General features: G+C 44.0%; 1 long non-coding RNA gene and 1 pseudogene across 1 annotated transcript in view; both read right to left on the bottom strand.

The window, feature by feature from the left end:
• Positions 1-23,191, bottom strand: part of LOC135378920 (uncharacterized) — a 65,317-nt gene that overhangs the window by 36,466 nt on the left and 5,660 nt on the right. The window lies entirely within an intron of this gene.
• On the bottom strand, positions 13,604-15,080 carry LOC135379155 (uncharacterized; annotated as a pseudogene).

Raw genomic sequence — 23,191 nt, forward strand, 5'->3', positions numbered from 1 at the left:
TGGTTAGAAGTCGAACAATGGGTCGCATTTCACTTGTAGAAAGTGTGGCGGACAATGCTTCGAGTCGGCCATCGGATTCCGAAAAACAGGTGGATCCCAGATAGGGAGGTAAGGGGGTTGGAAGAAAAAAAGAGGCTTTTTGCTCGGGTAAGATGCTAACAAATAAAGCTCTGAGGAAAACATTGTATCCTTTCATTTGCAAAGATGTCGCAGGTCAACGTTGTACACGCACAGTCCCAGCTGGCTTTGAAGGGGGAGTGTGAGTTATTCAACATACCTCCTACCCAAGTTTCAATAGAATCATGCGAGGCGCAAGTTTATTATCCTGTTTCTACAATCAGCGGAGGAGAATCGACGATCGAATGGAACATAACAAATCTCTCAGACTTGTATCTCGATTTATCATCTCTGTATTTTAATATAACTATGCAGTTATTGAGGTCGGACGGGAGTGAACCAATTACCCGAAGAGCAGACGGTATCACTGAGGACATTGTATTCCCAGTCAACAACTTGGGTGCCGCTTTATTTAAATATGTAACTATTCACTTGAATCAACGTCTTGCGCGGCACTTGTAGCACGCAAAGTCAAAATTAGCAACTCAAGTTTTATTGCACACTAGAAAGCCCTTAGATCATCCCCGGCATGTTACATCATGCGTGGACTAGAAAGCAAAGTCCGCTCGCTTTCGCCGGGCCTTCATGATGCAATCTTTGAAAACTTATTCCCTGATAGAATTCCTGATCAACTTACTGTATGTCTAGTTCGCACCGAGGCTCATCAGGGTGATTACTGTAGTAACGGGAATGCCTTTGGACGACCCAAAAATCACCGTTAGAGGCTTGTGGTCTGTGAAAAGCGTAAACCTCCTCCCCCAAAGATATTGGTGAAATTTCTTGACACCAAAAATTATGGCGAGACCTTCCCGTTCTATCTGAGCATACCTTGATTCGGCGGGTGTCAGAGTCTTTGAAGCATGTGCGATCGGACGATCTGCGCCGTTAATACGGTGGTAAATGACGGCCCCAAGTCCTTTCGAGGACGCATCCACGGCCAGAAATATTTCCTTGCGCGGGTCATAATGTGTCAGTACTTCGACTGAAGTCAATTTCTTCTTAATCGTCTCGAAAGCTTCAACACACGACGCCGACCATTGCCATGGCACAGATTTCTTAAGCAAGTTGTTCAGCGGAGCACACACGTCTGCCAAAGAGGGTATGTATTTGCCGTAGTGCTGAACCATGCCCAGAAACGAACGTAATTCGGATACTTGCGTGGGAGGCGGCATGTTCAGTATCGCGGATACCCTTTTCGGAGATGGTCGAAATCCCTCCGCTGTAACAACATGACCAAGGTACTCAACCTGTTGCTGCATGAACGCACACTTCTCTTTTTTCAGTGTGAAGCCAAATTCACGTAGTCGCAATAAAACTTGCTTCAAGTTTTCCAAGTGTTGGTGGTCGTTCTCGCCAGTCACAATAATATCGTCCAGATAACAAGCCACTGAGGGTATTCCAGCGATCACCTGTTCCATGATACGTTGAAACACCGCTGGGGCAGACGCGATTCCGAACGGCATTCGGTTGAACTGATAGAGACCCTTATGAGTGTTGATGACCAAGATTCTCTTCGCATCTTCGTCCAGCTCCATCTGGAGATACGCCTCGGATTCATTAGAAGTCAACATCATGATTGCCATGTCGGGCAAACAAAGATGAAAATGCTTGCCCGCTCATACATGTGGTGGCCAGGCCTCGATAAAGATATCGAAGCCACTGTGAGACGTTGTCATCAGTGTGCAGCCATCGCAGCCCAGCAGTCCCCTGTTCCACTTCATCAATGGGAGCCGCCAGAGAAACCGTGGTTTCGGCTACACGCGGACTTCGCAGAGTTGCATGGGAAACATTACCTCATAATAATTGACGCATTCAGTAAGTGGCCAGAGGTGGTGCCTATGGCAGCAACTACAGCGACGAAGACAATGGATGCCATGAAAGACATTTTCGTGCAGCATGGGCTTCCACAGGTTCTGGTGACAGATAATGGACCTCCCTTCACCAGTCAGCAGTTTACGACCTTCCTTGCGGAACTTGGAGTTCATTACGTTCGTACGCCTCCATATCATCCGAAGTCTAACGGACAAGCTGAAAACTTCGTACGAACGTTTAAAACAGCGCTATCTCGCTCCGCTATGGAGGGGAGAGAAAATATCAGAGCGTTCCTGTTCAAATATCGCGTAACGCCACATGCATCTACAGGTCGTCCACCGTGCAAGCGGCTCAACAGCAGGCACTATCGGTCTGTGTTGGACCTTGTTAGACCCTCTGATTTTTCTCCGATTCCTACGTCAACGGATGCGGGTGCCCGAGAGCGACAAAGGCGTTGTCATGATAAACGGGCACGGGACCGATCTTTCGAAAAAGACGCATGCGTGTGGATGCTTGACCCGCAGAGGTAAAGGTCACTGGAAGACCGGAAAAATTGTGGAAAAAGAAGGGAGAGTGATCTTCCATGTGCGAGATGCTGATGGGAAGATTCATCGAGTACATAAGGACCATCTTAAGCTCAGGGAATCTTTGGAATCGTGGGAAAGCGGATTTTCGAAGACAACGGCAGATCAAGATCTTGTGCTCGAGGGACCGGGATTTCCTTTACCGTTCCCCGAAGTGGAGGACCCACCATTGAGTGACGGAAATCGTCATACGTCCTTAAGTGTTCAACCACCGAGGGATGGACAGGCTGTCGCACCTTCAAGTGAAGCGGCTCCTACGGGCGACAATACACGCCGATACCCCTTGAGGATCCGTCGTTCAGTAGACCGCTATGGCTCTACTTATTAAAGGGGGAGGTATTGTAGTGGCGCTAGTGGGTTGGGTTGTGGACACTGAAGACGATGCGCGAGAGCTCGGCCTGTATCATTCTTCTGGCTGATTTGTCTGGAGACATAGGCTCCAACATGTATCGTCTCGTCCCTAGTTACTCGTATTAAATCGTTGTTATTCCCACGCATACCGACTATCTCAACTAGCGACGAGGATGAATGATTGCCATTGCCGAGCTCTCGCGCATCGTCTTCAGTGTCCACAACCCAACCCACTAGCGCCACTACAATAATTACAAGTCGAGCCCCTTTTGTTTCGAGCATTTTAATATTAGTTCTGTAACACTATCAGTTGATGGATACAGGAAGCAACTATCCTATGACTGGGAAAATGATCTGGGTAGAGCAAGCTACTACGAATTCTTGTATCAACTGAATGAAAAACATGTCGAGTTAAGTTATGAAAAATATAAAAAAAAATTCCTTTATCATGCATTGGAACTTGAGTGCTGACGAAAGTTTTGGTTCCTACTTTAATCCATTGCGGAAGGGCAATTGCAGGATTGAAATGAAGTTTGCTAAGCCATTACCTTGCGCAGTGTCGGTTATACTTATTAGTGAAGCACCCAAGATTTTATCAGTCGATGGTGATCTTGTTGTTCGAGTGGACTAAGTATGAATGTGTTTGATCTGGAATTATTGTTTTCTGTGAACCATGAAACTTTGAATATGTATCGCGGGACCTTCGCAATTGATATGGTACCAAGTTTAACGACAGAAGGGTTTATAGTTATCAGTACACACCCACACGATGGTCCCGGAGAACACTGGCTATTGTACGTGAGAGACAGGAATGACAAGTACATCTATGTGGACAGCTTTGGTCTACCACCGATTGAAGAAGAGCTGCTAGATCTACCTGTTGATCAGTATTGCGAGAAATGCATTCAAAGCATTTACAGCTCACACTGTGGACTTTTTGTTTGTTTCTTTGCTTCCCGCCTTTGTAAGAATTACCAACTCAAGAGCATTGTGTCCTTATTTGACAATAACCTTGTACACAATGACCTCAAGATAATACAAATTATTGAAGAGGAATACCTCATTTAAAGAAAAATGTCTCATTTTATTTCTTCAATGTACAGACTTCTTTAAGATAGTCCTCCAGACTCGACACCTTGCGACAACCATCTTTCTTGCGACGCACGATGTATTCCGAGTGTTGGATGTAAAAGTTTCGAATTATTGGTCGCTTGAGTCCAGCATTAAGTGTGGTTGGAGAGATATTGTCACCCTGACGATACCGTCGCAACAAGTCACACTTGATGGCGACGAAGCGTTGGAGCCTCCGACTAATCTTTCCTCGTTTCGTCCTCATCGGTAACGGGAGAATTTGCATAATGAGACGAAAATCAGCCTCTGGCCCGTTGCAGTTCAGATAGGACTTTAATTTCATCAAATCCTTGTACATCAGCCATTGTACCGTCAAAGCAAATCGTTCACTGGGCTTCATGGTTGATCCGAGCTTGGATGGCAACCGAGATAAGGTCGGATGTTATTGTCTAGCCAATGAGATGGATTCGATGACCACAATCCACCACAAGGACAGCGTCGCAGATGCTCATCATATTGTATAAAGAAAGTTCTGGGTGGTGGCTTCAATGTCTTCACAAGAGGAAGATCCACCGTCAGGAGACAATCAGAATCTTAACAAAGAATCACATTTTTTCGAGAGGGAAAAAAACGGGAAAACCTTCTATACATACAATCGTCCTCGGAGACCGCGTAGCACTTCTGCGCTTCCATCGTCGACTGTGAGGGGGGTGTTGAAAAGGAATCCGATGGAGAGGATGTGCATACTTTCCCTATTGGTTGCGTTTTTCCTTAGTTTGCAATTGGTTGTTTACTACAAAGACTTTTGCTACATGTGGATTTCTCTAGCCCGCCATCTTGTTGCTAAAAGTCGTTTATACAAAGTAGGAGAGGATGTGATATGATAATGAGGATACGTCAGCTTTAAAAAACGAAGATTTGGTTCCTAGAGCATCACTTCGAAGCAACATGGCCAACGATGGTGGTAAGTTTTGATGGTTTTTACCTTAAAGTTAGGTTTCTTATGAAAGTTGTCTTTCTCACTTTTCTCGAGTTTTGAAGATGATGATGATGATAGTGGTGAGTTTTGGTGGTTTTTCTTATCAAGTTCATTTTCTTAAGAATATTATCTTTCTCAGTATTCACATCGAGCCCTGTGTTTCACTTCGAAGATGGTAAGGAAATGGTGAATATGGAAAGCGAGAAGTATCTAAAGTTCCATTCTTTTCAGCACCTGAGTCGCCACCACCAAGCTGTATGTATTAGCGACATTTCATAGATTTCATGTTAATATATGAGTTTCATTTCAGATGAATCAGTTTGCGTGGTAGTGAATGAAAGTATGTACCAGCATATGACTTTGATTAGTTGATCTTAATAGCAAATATCTTTTTAGATAATCACAGGGTACTACCACCAGACAGTGAGTATAGTTATAGATCCTGTTTCCATGTTTGATCTTAATTGCAAATATCTTTTAGACGATCACCGGGCACCACCACCAGATAGTGAGTATAGTTATAGATCTCGTTACCATGCTTGATCTGAATTGCAAATATCTTTTTAGATACTCACTGGATGCCACCTCCTGACAGTTAGTATAGTTATAGGTCTTGTTACCATGCTTGATATTAATAGTTGTTGTCTTTGTTTTCAGACTACCCGGGCCCCTCTATGCAGTGTATGTATTAGTGAACATTCTCTTTCAGGATATAGTGTTCCAATGGCATATCATTTTATGTAGATGATGATATTCATAGTTGTTGTATTTGTTTTCAGACTACCCTGCCCCCCCTATGCAGCGTACGTATATGTGAATGCTCTCTTTGAGGATATAGTGTTCCAATGACATATCATTTTATGTAGATGATGATATTAATAGTTGTATTTGTTTTCAGATTACCCTGGCCCCCCTATGCAGCGTATGTATAAGTGAATGGAAGTGTGGATGTTGTTCTTAATATTTAGGTTCTCTTTCAGATCATTGCTGCTACTGCTGCAGTGAGTCATCTAGTTGGGTAAGCAATGTGGCGAATGCTGATTATATGTTATCTTTCAGATCCGGACGCCATTAGGGGCATTATTCGAGAAAGTTTATTGCAATCATTAATTGATTTACTAAATATGCAATAAAATATTTTCTGTTGTAGAAAATGTGTACTGTCTTGTATGTTTCTTCTGTTTCAGGTGTGAAGGTTTTTCCGCTGGGGTTTTCTCCTTCACACAGATTGGCAACATAATTGGCAGTCCCCAGCACCATTGGCTTTAATTGGCATTACTAAGCATCATTGGCTTTAATTGGCATTAATAAAATATTTTTCACTTGTACAAATGTGTATGTCTATTGCTTGCATGTCTTCAGGAGGAAAGTATGCTATGTTAAGTGCGGTAGGAAAACTACCAGCTCGGGGATGTAATAAAAGATGTGGAAAGGGAATAAGATCTACTTTGCATGTTCATGTATGTTCAAACGCGAGAAGGAAACCCCTCTCTACGCGACGCGCGGCCGCGAAACACACGGGGCGGTCTTGGTGCGTGGTCCTCCTTGGCGCGAACGATCTTGCTCCAAATACCTTCCTATCTAGAGCGGTGGGGGACCGATGGTCACCAGGCTCTTTGGTTACCAGGCTCTTTGCCCTTCGACTACTTTTGTATATTTTTATTTAGGGGTAACACGGAACACCTCTCACGCGAAACCTAAATTCTGAACGCGATTGCGTCTCAATACAATCATAAACGCATGATAACTTGCCCAACACACAAGGTGCTGCCGCCAAGGTTAAATGTACGGTGTACGGCATATAGCACGAGAGTTTCACACTTTTACATGCCACCTTACGGTTCAGAGCACAGCCCATTTCTGAGTATTTAGTTTCATAACTGTTAGCTCTACGTGCACAGAGAACTCTCGACAATAGACAAACATGTACGCACGAAGAATTAACCACAAGGGCCACTCATATCGCACACAGCTGAGCTACAAAAGCGCTCTTTTGGGTACGGCAGGTGGCACCCCTGGCGGGCGCTCCGCGCGTAAATACGGCACTTCCGCTCCTCGAGCCGCGGACGGAAGTCCCATAGGCGAACTTTTTTCTTATTGGTGTTTATTGTGAATTTATTTTTGGAGGCCCACGACTGGAGGTGTTCAAGAATGGCGTTGCCCTTTTGTATTAATCCATTTGCTTTACACCCTGATAGGAGAATACTCACATCCTCAGCATAAATAACGAAACGCGCTACACTATCGATATTAACAATATCGTTAAGGCATATAAATTAAATAAAAGGGGGCCTAAGATGCTACCCTGAGGCACACCAACAGTTACCCTTTGGAGGTCCGAAGTTGCACAGTCAATTTGCACTTTTCGATTGCTTAGACATGTTCGAAAAAGTTCAAGTGCATTTCCTCTCACGCCGTATAAATACAAGTCTTCTTTAGTAATATATCATAGTCAATACGGTGAAATACCTTCGAGAAATCAATAAACCTTCCCAGCACGACGCGTTTTCTCTCAAAATTACCTAAAATGGTTTCTTTTAGATTCAGTATGGCTAACTCGGTTGACATACATTTCCTACAGCCATGCTGGGCGTCAGACAGCAACTTATGTTTGTCCAAAAACCCATTAGCCGTTTATGAATTATCTTCTCTAAACCTTTTGAGAAAAAGGGAAGTATAAGGACCTGTCTGTAATCGGTCATATTATCCTTCTCTCCGCCTTTGTGTATTAGGGACGCTCTCGCAATTTGCATGCTTTCAGGAAATACACCTGTTACTAATATCATGTTAAAAATGTGTAAGATATGGAGCTAAAATATCAATGACGTACTTTAGCGGTTTCACTTGGAGCCCATCAAAATAGTCATAGCGTCCCTGCCCTTGGGCTCGTGAAATGTCATTTGTGGGTTCGCTCCAGACGATTTTTGCCCTCAGGAACACCACGACTTTAATCTTTGTTAAGATTCTGATTGTCTCCAGACGGGGGATCTTCCTCTTGTGAAGACATTGAAGCCACCACCCAGAACTTTCTTTATACAATATGATGAGCATCTGCGACGCTGTCGTTGTGGTGGATTGTGGTCATCGAATCCATCTCATTGGCTAGACAATAACATCCGACCTTATCTCGGTTGCCATCCAAGCTCGGATCAACCATGAAGCCCAGTGAACGATTTGCTTTGACGGTACAATGGCTGATGTACAAGGATTTGATGAAATTAAACTCCTATCTGAACTGCAACGGGCCAGAGGCTGATTTTCGTCTCATTATGCAAATTCTCCCGTTTCCGATGAGGACGAAACGAGGAAAGATTAGTCGGAGGCTCCAACGCTTCGTCGCCATCAAGTGTGACTTGTTGCGACGGTATCGTCAGGGTGACAATATCTCTCCAACCACACTTAATGCTGGACTCAAGCGACCAATAATTCGAAACTTTTACATCCAACACTAGGAATACATCGTGCGTCGCAAGAAAGATGGTTGTCGCAAGGTGTCTCGAAACAAAATGGGCTCGACTTGTAATCACCCTGATAAGCCTCGGTGCGAACTAGACATACAGTAAGTTGATCAGGAATTCTATCAGGGAATAAGTTTTCAAAGATTGCATCATGAAGGCCCGGCGAAAGCGAGCGGACTTTGCTTTCTAGTCCACGCATGATGTAACATGCCGGGGATGATCTAAGGGCTTTCTGGTGTGCAATAAAACTTGAGTTGCTAACTTTGACTTTGCGTGCTACAAGCGCCGCGCTGTGGATTTTCAATTGACGCTTATGAGTTTCATTGGTGCCAGTTAGCAATCTAAAGCTATCCGTATTATGTAGAGCAGTCACGCGAACCCCCACACCGAGTAACAAAAGCCTCCCTTGTTTGTGAGGTCGGTGTTAACTTTCATGACAATTTCAAATAGTTTCCCCCATGGCTCAATTTCAATTCACTCTCGCAATTTGCATGCTTTCAGGAAATACACCTCACTCTTAAAAAAAAGGGTGTACTTTAACTCCTTTCCTTGCCACATATATAACACCCTTTTGGAGAGTACAATTACGCTCAAAAGGGTGTCTCCTCACTCCCTCGAGGGGGTAGCATAACACCTTCTCCCTGCCGGGGAGTAATATTACTCTCCAGTAGGGAGAAAGGTGTTATTCTACTCCCTTGAGGGAGTGAGGAGACACCCTTTTGAGCGTAATTGTACTCTCCAAAAGGGTGTTATATATGTGGCAAAAAAAAGGAGTTAAAGTACACCCTTTTTTTAAGAGTGCTGTTACTAATGTCATGTTAAAAAATGTGTAAGATATGGAGCTAAAATATCAATGACGTACTTTAGCGGTTTCACTTGGAGCCCATCAAAATAGTCATAGCGTCCCTGCCCTTGGGGTCGTGAAATGTCATTTCTGGGTTCGCCCCAGACGATTTTTGCCCTCAGGAACACCACGACGCGTTCCCGAACTCAACGACATCTTGCAATTTCACCACCGAGCGAAATTCACAGCACTTTCGAAGAAATATGTTGTTTCATACACGTAGCCATGCACGACGCCGTCTCCAAAGCAGACGATGTCTCCGAGAGAAAATAGGGGAACGGCGCCGGCGGCGAGCTGCGCTCGCATTGGTCCTCTTGGCTCTTACGGCACAATGATGTCATCAGTTCCGAGTTCTACTTATAGCTTGGTCATGACCTTGCTGACACTGCTGAGCGAGAGGAGCTAGCGCAGCGTTGCAGCCGAGCTATCGCTGTACCCGGAACAAGGACATACCACAGCTTTATACCCGTGAGCAGGTTCGAAGTGTTGGCCGCACAGACATCTTTTGGCTACGGCACGAAGCGATTTCATGTCCTCAAGGAATAGTTGGACAGCCACTGTACGCGTTAGAAAACGCTGGATAAGTCTTTACCGGTGCTGCACCTGCAGTGTACCTGCTGCAAAGTGACTCTAACTAAGGTTTTCTCTTGTATGCAGAAGAACACACTCGATATTTTTGTATATGTTGTACAAGAAAGCTGGATCTAGAAAACTGCATTGGTTCCACACATTTCTTCTGACCTCTTCAATGCGTATTTTACGCTTGATTGTAGCGAATTTTGCAAAAAGCGCATACTTTCCCTATCTTACCGGCAACAAAAACGAAAGTTTCGTGTCTTGCGATTTTTCCCGTTCAAGTATTCCAAGAGAAACTTCAGGCCTGTGTACACCGGTGCCTATTAGCGTGACAACCGGGATTTGGACACTGTGTAGACCATGACATCCTCTATATGCAAAAGAAACAGCGCACTTCTAGCTGCTTTCTCTGAGCCGCGGCTACCGTTCACGCGAGGCACGGTTTTCGCCAGCGCTGCGACCTTCGCGTGTGTCTAGCACTCGCCACATTGAGATCTGGGAAGTAACGTTTCGTGTGTGTGGGGGGGGGGGGGGTATGTCGAATTGCACTATTATGAACTGCCAAAAAATATTCGTAAGATTCCGTGATGGTTTTGTGAGGGCCGAGCAGGTCCGTTGGATCGTTTCCCGGGGAATCGCGCAGCTGTATCCACTGCCATGAGGGTGTAACACCAAATTATGCAAAGGATAAATACAATAATACAAACATAACACAAATGCTATATTCCACCTGGTGATATTATATAGGCTCCATGCGCGACCTATTGGGGGCGCTATAACTTTACCTGTGGCGCCCTCTGCAACGGCGACTGTGTTCGTTCGGGGGAGCGTCTAGCACCGTCTCGCAATGGATCGTGCGGGAAATCACATTATAAAACATGTGGGATTTGACAGCATCGACGCGATGGGCCATTTCAGACTGAAGACGGAAAAGAAAGACGAAGTGTTGTGCAGAAGCAACCATGTCCAGAAAGTCCTTGAGGAGGAGACGGCGACGTCGTGCTCGGTCATTGGAAAGTGCGTGTGACGAACAAGCGTGCGGAAAAAGCCGTACGATGTGAAAATACAGGTGGTCAAATAAATTTCTCATCTTCTAGAAACTCCTTGGTATCAACTTTATCCTAGTCGATAATGTGCTGCTAGCTTCACGTCCAGGCGATGAGATTCAAGTGATGATTTGTTATCCGCTCCAATGAGCGTTCCCTCGATATTTTCTGAACTGGGGGCTTCTAGGTAGGACAAAGCGTGCAACCCCCCTCTCGTCCTGAAGACTGACGCTGCGCGGATGTTCAGAGGTTCATATTATGATACTTGAAAATAATCATGCCAACCTAGCTATGACAGCACAACGCGCAATTTTCACAAGTGACGTTGGCCCATGCGCCCACCTTGTTAACCTTGTTTTCTGTCTCTGAAGTTGTCCATTTGCTAGTAAACACCTAGCTGCGTTTGGGACTTTGTGTGTGTTTGTTTCTCGTCGCTCCCCTCGTCTCAGGTTTTCATCATGTCTAATAAATAGTCACCAGCTCGCTTACCTCAATGCAATTCTATCGATATTGCGGTGATGATGTTGTCGACTTTGAAACTTTCAGCTTACCCAAGAGCGATACATCGATACCGCGCACTGCACCTGTAAAGCTGGAGAGCGTGAGTCCTGCAAGCACGTCGCAGCAGTTGTTGCTAACATCAACACAGAACTGTCGCTAACAAAGACGTCATGCCCGAACGGTTGGAAAGCACCGTCAGGAGGACAAGCCAAGCTGTACACGAAAGGGGTGTTGTTCGCAGAGATGTTCCCTCCAAAGACAGATCTCCAGATAGAAACTTGTGACATTCCTCAAGAGGTTGCTTCACTGAATTGTTCTTTGGGAGCAGCGATGAGGGCGGAAAAATCCCTCACTGACAACTTGACATCCCTAAAACGCGTACTGCCTCGAATTCGAACACCGTCATCTGATTTCGGCGCAGCACAGTGCCATTTGGGTGCAATTGATGACTTTTCTCTCATTATGATGGACGAAGAGGAATGCGACACTGTGGCTGTGCAAACATGCAACAAAGCGCGTGTCCTGAGTGGCATTCGGTAAAGAAATTTAGATTGTCAGCAAGTTCTCAAGCACAGCGCATAAGAATTCGTCAGAAAGATTTCGAACGCCTGGCAAAAACTCTTGCACAGAAGAAATGTTCTTTCAGTAGGGCATGTGCATATGGCATCAGACAGGAAACAACAGCACGGAAAGAGTACGAGGACCTATACAACTGCACTATTATCCGCGTGGGTGCAGTTGTCTGTAAGGTCCAGCCATGGCTCTGCTGTTGCCCAGGTGGTATAATAGAAGACGACACAGACATTTGCCTGCTCGAGATCAAAGCTCCACTCCGCTGCTGTGATAAACCAGTCACTAATACTAATGGCACTACTATTAATGTAGATTACTTAGAAATGAGGGATCGTAAGCTTGAACTAAAAGAAAGCCATGTTTATTATACTCAGGTGCAATTATGCATGTACGTCCTGAATGCTCCTTTATGTCACCTCTTCGTTTACTCTCCACTTAAGTCCGAAACTGTGACTGTGCAAAAGAACAACGAGTTTCTACGAGAGTTAATCCCCAAAATGGAGTAGTTCTACTTCAACTATTTCATGAGAGAGATAGACATCTGAGGAGCGCTTATTATACCCACAGTTCTTCGTTTCTGTAGCAAACTTAGTAGGACGGCAGATGCAAGAATTGCTTTCCCATGCAAAGTATTTCAAATGTGCAGTAATGACTTCTTCAACGTAGACTTATGCTATATTTGTCGGGACCGGTTACATGTGCAGTGCTATATATGAGTAGTGCATCACTGTGATATATTTATGAATAAGACAGGACACGTAGCCTTGTGGAACTGCGGTTCTATGTACGTAACAATGTGGTTTCATATTTTACATCCCATCTATACACTGTATTATATATTTTACAGTACAAAAATTTCAAAGGGTTAGCACGAAGCTCTCATGATATTTTTCAACGTATGCGAGACATACTGGATGAGTAAGAAACAACTTTGAAAGAAACGACATTCAGGAGAAGTAACTATAACTTATGGCTAGGATTTCCAGTTGTCAGCTGATATAATTCCCGAAAGTCTCAGAAAAAGGGCTGATTTTGCCGACACATAGAACATGTTGCACATTTGAGCAAGTCTGTTAAGTGAGAACAGGATGGCCTTCTGCAACTGGAACTTCTAAACCGTCCTGCGTACATCCTCAAATGTCCCATTTCGATATCTCACCACTTCTGGTTTATAACTGTGACGCTGCCTCTAATGCAGGTTATTGAATGTGATGCTCCTCAGAAGGACTCGTACAGATCGGACGATTCCGAAACTTAGCAAGGATCATATCCACCAGAAGTATACCGATAAATTTTTATTAACATAATCAGTTTATTTAATTACAATTACGGTATTTGTTGAGTAAATACATAGTAAGCCATTTTCTGCAACGGGCACCTTATGAATGGGTCGGGGCTGGGGGTATGAAACCGTCCCTTTAAAGGTTATGTTCGTATTGTCCCACTTTCCATGTTTTTTTTGTTTTTTTTTGTAGCGTCCATTTCCCTGGAAAATTATGAAATTCTTGAACATATCACGCAAATTTGCTCAGCCTACTGACGGCAGTTATCTGCGGTAATTCGTTTTCATCTAAAGAATTATAAATTTATCGTCGGAGGGCTTTCAATAAATACCGGGAACTGGAAACCCTATTTATGACCGATAAAAAAACAGAAGTGCCAGAGATCTGACCTCTAGAAAAGTATAAACGTTAGGTGTTTAGAATGGGGTTTTGTAAGGTAACAAGAACGCAGGACATGCGTACAATTTTGTCAACATGAAACCTCAGCTCTGGTGTTAAGCGGCCCTCAAGATAGAAAACATTTTAATTCGTTGTACGCACCGCTCAACGTGGATGCGGTGAGATGCTATTCTGTAGGTCCTCTCTACCTGAGCTGCTGTAAACTGCTGCCCCATTCTTCTGAAAGGAGGCATTCCAAGGGTGACACGTTTTTCTAGGAGACTCGAATGAATATGTGGGAAGCCCTTGTCCGCCATGACCATGTCACCTGGTTCAAGAAGGTTCCTGAATACCACAGTTTCCAGCTATGTATGTATCACTAGCCCTTTCACCATATGCAGAAGATACAAATGACACTAGCCCACTTGGACTAATACCAACCAGAAATTGTTTGTAATTACTGCAGGTGTTTACCTGTTCAGTGGGCACCTCAGTGCAGTCAATAATGACCCTGCAGTTAGGATAGGTAGCACGGAATGTTCCTGGCATTGTTTCTTGAACGACATCCCTTGAGACCCACCTCACCCATCCCCATGTCTTAGGAGATAATGAGTCCAGTACATAGTAAAACGTACGTGATGCTGTCGTTCTGTGCACACTGAAAAGCACTCCAAGTGCAGAAAAGGTCAAGCCATGTTTTAGCTTCATTACAAACAGAAGCAGCTTGTCTCCCATGCTGAGGTCCATGCACCGGGCATCTCTGGTCTGAAAATAATTGTGGTACTGAATATAGAAACACCCTGAAACAGAGGTATATTTGAAGTCGCAGCCACAGCATGAAACAGTAAATGTTGAGATAGCATTGGAGTAGAAAAAAAATTGTTACTGAATTATGGGGATGAACACGTAGATCCAAGCAGGGGGCTTGCACAGAATCAACTATCTCGTGGACATGAAAAAGAAAGAAAAAAATGGAGACTCTGCCGTGCACCAGTCACTGCTGACAATGAAACCATGGTTCCAAGTTCCAATAATACAGGAAGGAAACGGTGTGGATCACAACCATAAGATCACAAAATGTGTCTATTGATTAAAGGTACAAAAATTGCGCAAAATGGCACAGTAAAGTAGATGTCATACTGGTGAAATGGACCAAAAATGGCATTAATTGGGAACAGTAAGAAGGATGTAAACACAAAGCAATAAACAGAATGATGGGTGCAATAAGATCAACCGGAGTCAGAAATTTGAGGACCAGCATGAACACAGCAAACGGGGCTCCTCCAAGGTCCCTCAAGATGTGTAGCCATGAAATCCCCTTGGTTGTACTTCTGGAAGACTTTGAGTCTTCCCCACCCACATCACGTTTATCAGGGGCAGCCAGATCCTCTACATCAGCCATGTATGACACCTGTGTCGATATGGCATCCCCCATCACAGCACAACACATGAGAAGTATGCCATTGTGTGGCTGGACGGTTGACTCCTCAATGGTCTGGGTAGACATCTATAGCAATATACCGACAATGCGACTAGATTATATATCAATAACTTATATCTCGAATAGTAATATATATATCGAGCATTAACTCTTATCAATGTCGACTCGACAACGCGGTGACCTTGGCTCGCGAACAAAGATGGGGACCCAGCAAGCCTCTACACTCTTGGCACATACGTGGTGACCCCTCGGTTTGTAACATAAATCGTGGCCCCCTTCCCGAACAATAGTCCCATCTCCTTAAATAGCGACCGGGTGTATAATTTCTTGTTCAGTTTAGCATTGATGATGTCCGTCGCATGACGGACGAAACGTCTGAGTAAAACTTGTTATTTTGTTAAGTCGGATTTCTCGACTTTTTTGTACAGGCAGACAAGCACATTCGAAAAACGGGGGGAAGAAAAAACAACTGATTTGTATGTTCAATGACACAGCAACATGCAGGCAGAGGCGACACTGTTTCAAGATATTGTAAGCCTGTGCGTTTGTACAGGGTCGGCCACACTTAAAAGTATCGCGGGAGCGCATGACCTGCAAGTATGCCAGCGCCGCGCAACGGATGCTCCTGGGTTTGAGACCACGCCCCTGACGAACGTTCGCCACCTCTCGGTTGGGTGCGTCATTGCTCTCATAATACGGCCAGGCGGGGGGTGACCCACTTGCTGTTGATATTCTATCGATGTTTCGATCAGTGCGTGGCTCGACATAATCTCTGTCTTATCGGAATCGAGAAGTAAAAGTAAAAGATTACGCCGCGCCACGCACTGATCAAAACATCGCCAGCAGAGATTGAATAGCAACAGCAGGTGGATCTCCCCTCGCTGGGTCTCCCCGCCCGCCTGTGTTACGAGAGCAATGACGGACCCAACCGGGACGTGGCAAACATTCGCTAGGCGCGAGCTCTCAAACCCAGGAGCATCCGTTACGTGGCGCTGGCGTACTTGTAGGTCATGCGCTCCCGCGATACTTTTAAGGGCAACCTCCATGGAGCGAATTTTCGCAACGAAGTTCGCGCGGCAGACTGCCACGCGCGTTCCGCCGCCAGTTGTTCGCCGGCACCAGCTCCATGGAGCGAAAAACCAGCGGACGGCGTCGGGAAGTCATGCTGTGATGTCACTGTTGCCAGTGTATAAGGTGAAAGCTTAGTGAAATCAATTGCTCGAAAACGTGCATTTAATGTCACAAATTTTGCAACTAAATCTAACATCAGTCTGGAAAGATGCGCCCAGTAACGTACCGAAAAGCATATTCACTACTGTGAAAAGAAAACATGTTTCTTGGCAGAGAATGCCTCACGTTCTAACGATACAGTTGGCGAAACAGCGAGCAGACGACAGCATCCAGTTGCAAGAAGAGGACGATGACGATGATTCACGAGAGCAGACTACCACGTGCAGGCGATCTGGCGTAGATTCTTAGCGGAAAAGCACTTTGATTGGTTCATCTGCAGTTGACGCTTCCGGAATCGCGGACGCTGGGCGAAAATATCTGGCATGGGCAGATCGGCGGCGGACGCTCACATTTTTGACGCCTCGCGCAGGGCGTCCGACGCTGAGCGAAGTTCGCAGCTTTTTCGCTGTACATTCGCTCCATGGAGGTTGCCCTTTAAGTGTGGCCGACCCTGTGCGACCGACGTGCATGTGCACTTTTGTGCGGGTGGCGAACGCCACACAGCACGTTATCACGTATCTTCAACGACAAAGCATTCCGAAAGCACATCAAGCATAAAGCGTATACCCTTAGACACACACCGTTCCTGACTCAGCAGAACTGTCCCTGTGTTCATTGTGCAAAGAAGCGCAGAAAACGTATGCAATACAACGAAATCACAGATCCATTTACCTGCATCAGCAGTTTGTCCGTTATGGCATCGAAAGCTTGAGTCCCGTAATGCCTCCTTCACGTCATCTGCACGGTGATCGCTTCCGACTGCGATTTTGCTTCGTCAACGACTTGTATTTCACAAACAGAGTGGCACTCGTGCTATCCTCACGCAAACGTCCAGCGAAAATGATGAACGAAAAGCTACAAAACTAGCAAGACCATGTGCAAGCACCCTCGCGAGTTTCAAATCCGTTGACAGGACCGAAAATGTGGAGCGGCAAATCCCGGAGCCTCGAATATGAGTTGGGAGGCGCATTATGCGTGTATCTGTATGTTTTCACTTTTCCGTTTTACTTTCTAATTATCAAAGCGGTGCACAATCATTGTTTGTACATGGCACATTAGCAGAGCAAACTTTTCACCTATGCGTCTTATTGCATGCGAGCTGCCGTTTCACGCAGACTCACGTTTTGAGGGCACTGTTGGCGGCAGGTGGGAGTAATTCGCCATCTTCCCATGCATTTCTCCCTATTCAGCGCGTCAAATGGCGGCAGCAGCCATCAGACGTCCCACAGTTATTAGCACAGAAATATCTCTCCCCATACTTGGCGCAAAGTATAAAGTGTCTGGGCACACTGTGGCTAAAGTTGGATGATTGTTTGGATCCAAGTGGATTACAGACTCAATCCAAGCCATCCAACTGGCAACTTGTCCAAGCCAAGCCTAAATGCTCCTAATGTCAACAAGAAGCACAGCGAAGGCGAAGATAATGCGAAATCGTCGGTTTGTGAATTGAGGAAACGTATTTTTCGAAGTTCTTGATCTACAGTATGCTGCACAGTTTTGTGAAATTGGTGATTTGTGGCTTCCGGGCTTCAAGCCTTGTTTACGTCGTCGCGTTTGTTGGAGTAGTGTTGTCGGTGCTTTGGCCTTTACATTTGCGTGCCATTTACCACTTCTACCATGAACGATGACCTTCGTTCGTTTTCGTGAATTCGTTTCAAGTTTAGCGAAGTGAAGAACGCAGCATATGGATCATCGTGCTAGCTGCATCATTCAATTGAACTATTAACAGATGCGTCAGGTTGTTTGCATCGAATGAACTGCGCATGTTGACGGTACTTCGCACAGAGCTCTGTAGGTCGATGTGCGATATCACACCGTGATTCAGGCAGAATAGCTATTCGAATGCACGAAGTAGAGGGAAATGTGTAGGTGAATGAGAGAGCAACACACAACTTTGTTGCAACAAAGAAAATCTGTTTACTAATGCGAGTCACAACTTCATTAGAGAACAGTACAGTAAAATTAAGCTGTTTCACGAGGTAGTCGACAGACATGTAGCTGCTGCTGCCAAGGAGCATGTAAAAACGTAGTTGGATGGGATGCTGTTCTACAGCGCTACGTCTGAGCAAACTATACTTGCGTCAATCTTTTTTTAAAGTATGCTTCCTAGAAAAGGGAAGAAAAATGTGGAGGTACAGTCTTTCAGTTTCCCATCTGTAAATCAGGATGACATCAGGTGCTTCTGATGCATTTGGGTGTGATAAGCTTCGTAATTTTTCTCTTTTCTCAGTGCAACTGGACCTCAGGTAAAGGAAGTCAAATATACAGTTCTCGCAGTTAATGGTCACAAATGCTGAATGTTGTCAAACGTGCCTTGCATAGTTTATTTTTGCACTAAAATAATTTTACGTCATACATACGCATTGATATTGCCACTAATTAGTAGATATGATACATGATTGGAGTTCAGACAGTGATCATGTTCAACCAAAATTGGGGCTCAACTGATTCAGGGTAATAATCAGTAGGAGATGAGTTTAACTCAAAATAGTCAGACCGTAAATATAATGTTGTAGGTACACAGGCTGTTCGACACGGGTACACCTCTATATTAAAGGAATGGATGGTGATCATGAGTGGTCTACTTTATTGTATCGAATACAATTAACACAGAATTTATGAATGGTCAATATTCCTGCATAACGTTATTATTAATTGAGATTCATAATGCGAGGCTTATAATTTTGCAATAAATAAGGAAATGGGCTTTGTTTGAGAGGGCATTGTTAATAAAATAAGGGAATTTGTGAATTTCATCAATCAAGAGATGATTCTATTTTGTTTCAGTGAAAATAAAATTGCATTGACTTTCTCTGTAACAAGCTGTGACTGTATTACACAGAAGCATTCACCACACCACACCACACTGCACTGTCAGTGTCGGTACTCCCCATATAAAAGAGATGATCGACTGAGCAGCCACGATGTAGAACATGTTGTAGCACAAACCTGCTTGATGTAGTCAGTCGTAGTGTCCGCGCACTTTGCTGGAGATTCTTCCTTGGTTTTGGTATAATTGCACAAAGATTTAAGCCATAGTTTTGTGGTTAGTACATGAATTTTAGTCATGTAACATGTGCTAGATGAATATGCCTCACACAAACTATCTGGCCACCCTTTTTTGGCTTTTCTGGCTTTTAAAAATTACATTTATGCAGCATCATGTATTTTTAATTAGTACTTTACTTTTTAAAGGATTTGAAAACCCTTGCTCAAGCAAAAAGTACGCTGCAAGCAGACTTTCAACTGAATGGCCCAAGTGATGCCGTTCCTGTGTCATGGCTTCATGGCAAATGCTTGAAGAGGTTTGCATCTGAGACACACTTTGCTGTTGGATACTCTTCCATGACCTGCACACAAGCACAAGCAGGATAAAAATGAGAAAATTCTCAAATAAGTACAGAGGCACACTGACACTAAAAGGAATGAAACAGTGTAAGCTCCATCACCTGAACATGTATACTTTGTTGACCTGGTGCCGGAACGCTAGGGCATGCACCAGGCTTCAGTACAGCTCGGCTGTGTCCACTATCAAAGAAGCATTGCTGAAAATGAGTGGAGCACATGAGGTCGTGTTTGCAGTCAGTGTAGGATTCCACATTCACTTCCTCAAGTCGCTGAACCACCCATTTCGAATATCTTTCTTTATGTTGTTGTGGGAGCCTGTGAGGGCGACAAATTTTCATTAGCAATGTTACAGAAACAACAGAAGTAGTGCCCTTTTTATCTTTATGTAGCATACGCATAATACACCTTCAAATGTGTCGGAAAAAGCTATAGGATCTCCAGCTGCAGGTGCATGCATCCCCATCGCAACAGAGCCTTCTCGAGTGGAGCTGTTAATGGAATGGTGCAGCATCTGCTTGCCATATTCCCAGAGTGAAAATATCTGAGTGCTTGTATTACCTTGAGGAAAATAAAAGGTGCTCCTATAATGTGTGTGTACTGGTATCTAAAATACAGTTTTTCCTTAGTAACAAATCAACAATAGTATAAATAAAGTAATAAGGTAAATAATAAATAAATATAAAATATAAATATAAATAAAGTAAATAAATAATAAAGTAATCAAACAAATATAAGTAACTGGGATAAGGTGGGTGCTAAGCGGCATGCTACCTTGCGGCATGTACCCTCTAGTGAATACTGTGTTAGTAAAATACTTCTGATGTTGAAATTTATAGGTTTGTGTGAATATTACAAATATAAAGCTATGTTTGTACATATTGGCACTCTGATGTACAAAGCTGCACGGCCAGGGAAAATACAAACTTATTTTACTCAAAAACACAGTGGAAGAATTTCACACACATGAAAGTAGGAAAAGCAGGCTACTTACTTTAGGAAAGATGCTCCTGATCCACCCTCTCTGCACTGGTTGCAGTTCTCTTTTATGCATTTATTGGGCAACAACAATGACAACTTTATTTTAAGATAGGGGAGTTCCATCGCCAGAGGTGAATGGGGAGTTTCATGTTTATGTTGCTGACTTCCGAAACAGAGCGTCGAAGCTCTCGAATTTCGGCTCCATTTACAGGCATCGGTAACCACGATATCTTTGAAATCGCCAATAAACTCACTAATTAAAGACACGTTCACGCGTTTTATGGCTTGACAGGTTTGACAACCGCGGAATAGAAACCGAAATCTAAGTAGGCTCGAGCTAGAAAGCTCAGAGGTGGAGGCCAGTCTAAAAGAACACATCGGAACAATAAAACACACAAGATATGACCCCACTCTATATTTAATCGCTTTTTATCACGTTTCACACGTCTTTGTTTGGTACACACAATGAGAAAACGACAAACATGAACCAAAACCATTGTTCAGATTTCCTCCGCCAAAACTAGCGCGCTCCGCCAGTTCTGGCCTGGCAACACGGGGACGCCTAACGGCGGCTTCCTTAGTTTGACGGCAGTGTCGGATGAGCTCCGGTGACCTGGTTGGCGGCTCCACGGGTGCACTCTCCTCCCGTTCTCGCACGCAATAGCTTCCGCTCGAAGGAGTGCGAGAAGGAACGGGGAAGTTATTGCCGGAGGAACGACGAATGGGGGTAAAGCGCGCATTTGACACCTCGCGACTCCCTTTTTTTCTTAGAGTGAGTTCTCACAGGATTGTGCCATATTCATTCAATTAGTCAATCAAATCAATCATCTTTTTTTATTCCATTCCTTCAGACAATGCACACAATTATCATAGAACTGAAGGAACCAGAGGGCAATCCCGTTTAAAGGATCCTTCGTGATTTTTTTAAGAATTAGTCGGTCAAGCACTAGTTTGGAGCTAAGTAAGGCTACAAGGTATACAATACAATAAGACAATAAACAAACAAACGAAATCAGGACAGATGAATGGAATTCAAGAGATAACAACAAACAACCAGAGAAATAAAACTGCATTATGACTTAACACATGCCTCAGTCGATTTATACGCAAAGAAAAATGACGAATGTAAATTTATTATACCTCGAGACAATTGCTTCCACTCACAGGCTCTTCAAAACAAAAATCACAGCCTCCCATAGTTTGTTTTCACCAAAGGTAATCTCAACCTGCCACCTGCACAAGTCCTCGCGCTTTGGTTCGAACTGAGGTGACTAAAATTAATTTTTGGCAAGATGAGATTAAGGTTTAAGGTGCGATGTGTGAGGTTTACTACACTGTAAGAAATTATATCATGAACTCTAAGGATATTAATGTCATTATATGAGACATGAGAGAAAAATGGCAAGTCAAACAAGATCCTAACAGTACGGTTCTGTATTATGTGAGCAGCACGAAGATATGTTTTGTAAGTTTAGCCCCAGACAAGAGCACAGTTAGATATGTGGGAATGTACAAAGGCATTATATAAATTGAGTAAGATAGACAATGGGAAAAACTTTCGGGTTCTCACAAGGACACGTACACCATACGAGATCCTGCTGACAATATGTTTAATGTGCAATGTAAAACGAACAGGTCTGTCAAACACGACTCCTAAAGATTTGATTTCATGATGAAATTGTGACGAACTTCCCAGAATGGATACTGAAGTCGGCGTGACAACATTATGCTTATGAGAATAAAAAAAAATAATTGACACTGTTTTATTTGCGTTTAACTGTCATTTATTAGAATGACACCAATGAATGAGATTACCAATGTCTATATTTAATTTTAACGATAGATCATCGATATCGTCACCTGGAGTTGGACGGACTAAAAATAATACGGATATATCCTACCTGCTAGTAGCAAAGTAGTGTCACTTGCATACAAAAGTACTTCAGAAAATTCAATGTGCTCAGGGAGGTCGTTAATATACAGCAGGGGTGCCGAACTCATTCGTGTACACGGGTCGCATACCACGGGTTTGGGGCAGCCTGTTCCTGATATAGATGACGCAACACAGGCGTACCACAACATGAGACGTATATTTGCGTTGCTGAATCACATGGTCAACAATCCTTTTTATTTGATGTGTGCTGATGAAACTTGGCACTTCTTGCTTTTAGCTATTGCGTCAACATCGTGTGAAGTGTGACTACTCAGTTGGAATCTGAAGGACTGCGTTGAGGTGTTCGTTTGTGAGTTGTGAGTGCAACTTTGACTTCTTCAGATTCATCACAGCGGAAAACACCAGCTCGCAGACCTATGTTGACACAGCTGTCTTGCTACGTTTCGGGCCATGAAATATTATTATTAGGCGTCTGTTGTACCGAACACGGACAGGCTTCTCCGCGACAACATACGTATCTTCGAATACTTTCGTCCAAGGTAAGAATAAAACAAAGCCGCACCAACTTAAGCGAATTTGTTCGATATCGGTACGTCGCACTGCAGGTCAATCAGTTCCATTTGTAAGTGGTCATCGGGAGCGTTGTCCACAGCTGCAGAAAACGGCGACCAAAAAACTCCCGTTTCAAGTATCCTGAAATCGAAGAATTTTTCGCTCGGGAGATCAC

Source organism: Ornithodoros turicata, chromosome 1, assembly GCF_037126465.1.
Source record: "Ornithodoros turicata isolate Travis chromosome 1, ASM3712646v1, whole genome shotgun sequence".
In the NCBI taxonomy this organism is placed as follows: domain Eukaryota; kingdom Metazoa; phylum Arthropoda; class Arachnida; order Ixodida; family Argasidae; genus Ornithodoros; species Ornithodoros turicata.